A 1,583-nucleotide genomic window follows, 5' to 3' on the forward strand; every position below is an offset into this window, starting at 1 on the left:
CCGCACGCACACGACACGCACACACACACAACGCTGTGACACGCGTCTAACCCGCTACTAATCTCGCACGACTTTGCCAGAGCTTTGGTCTGGTATTCAATCTGGGGTATAAGCTCACTCAACCTGGACTGTATCGCGCTGACTTACGAATATATATTCATGATGCTAGGAATATTGGCTCTCGGGGGGGGGGGGGGAGGGGGTGAGTATCAGAGCCTATCGCCTTCAATGCTCTCGTTAGCGCGTTTATAGATAGGGCAGTGCAATTATTATAATTATGAAAATCCAAGGTGCCAAGCAGCATTTTAACAGCATGGTTTCATAATATTCAGCCTGATAATGCAGCTTATATTACGTTCGGCGCCCCGGTGGACTGGTCCTAACTTCAGTCACTAAATCTGACGTCACACAGAAATTCTCGTTAGCCAGCAGTGTCTGGTTAAACTTCGATAACTTAAATCTGAGATCCACCCCAGAGCAATTAAACACACAAGGGATCAGACATCAGGTGCCAGCCCTATAGGCCTAACCTACACTATAATTAAAGCCAGCAAGCGTCTAATTTCACTCTTCCCACACCATAGATAGCAAAACACGCAATTGGGACACCAAGTGTTTGTAATTAATGGAATACTCTCTAATCAACACCTTGACCTACAATCTGCCGTATGTGAGCGTAACTGTAGTTATTTTACTATTACGGAAAGGCCCAAACAAGCGTTTAACAACATTTCTGCTTAATATTTTATATCACAAGGCAATCCGCCTGCGTCTGTGCGTACGTGCGTGCGTGAGTGTGTGCGAGCGTGTACGTGTGCGTGCGTCTGTGTGTGCGTCCGTGCGTGTCCCGGGTGCGTGTACGCGCGCCCGTGTGTAAATATCGATTTTTTCATCGCATATTTATCTTTGATTTCACTTTCGCCTTGTTTTGTCTCTCGTCGCATAAAATACAATCAAGGCCGGACATGCACTTGTGTCAAATAACGAGGAGAGAAACATTAACAACGTATTTACATATTAAGATATTTTCTTAGAAAATCGTAGAAATGGAACTGGCTGTATCCGCCATTTCCTTTTCAAGAAATGCATCTAGGCAAGTACTATAATTAATACTGGCTACAGCGAATCATAGCAGCAACAAAATGATCACAATAGAGCAGAATAACACACACGGCGTTTTCCTTACGGCGTAAGAAATGACACTGTCAGCCGTGCAGGAAAATTTTTCCCGGCGAAATATGAACCGCAGACGATGGTTTTCGTAGTTACCTCCGCGCAACGGAGTTGCAGGGAGGTAATGTAATCGCTCCCGTGTGTGTGTTCGTGTGTGTGTGTAGCCAGCAGCGAGCCAGCTGTTATACACATGTATACATGTTACACTCGTTGGCGCGATCGATTCAGCACCAGCTGCTCGCCTTAGGCCGTCCAGTCAGCAGCAGCTCGCCTTAAGGCGTCCAGCCAGCAGCAGCCAGCAGCGTGCCAGCTGTTATACACATGTATACATGTTACACGCTCGCGGAGGTATATGCACTCTTTTTGAGTGCTCTCTGTCTATCTGTTATATATCTGTCTCTCTGTCTATA

This window comes from Priapulus caudatus, unplaced genomic scaffold, assembly GCF_000485595.1.
Source record: "Priapulus caudatus unplaced genomic scaffold, Priapulus_caudatus-5.0.1 Scaffold699, whole genome shotgun sequence".
NCBI classification, from domain to species: domain Eukaryota; kingdom Metazoa; phylum Priapulida; class Priapulimorpha; order Priapulimorphida; family Priapulidae; genus Priapulus; species Priapulus caudatus.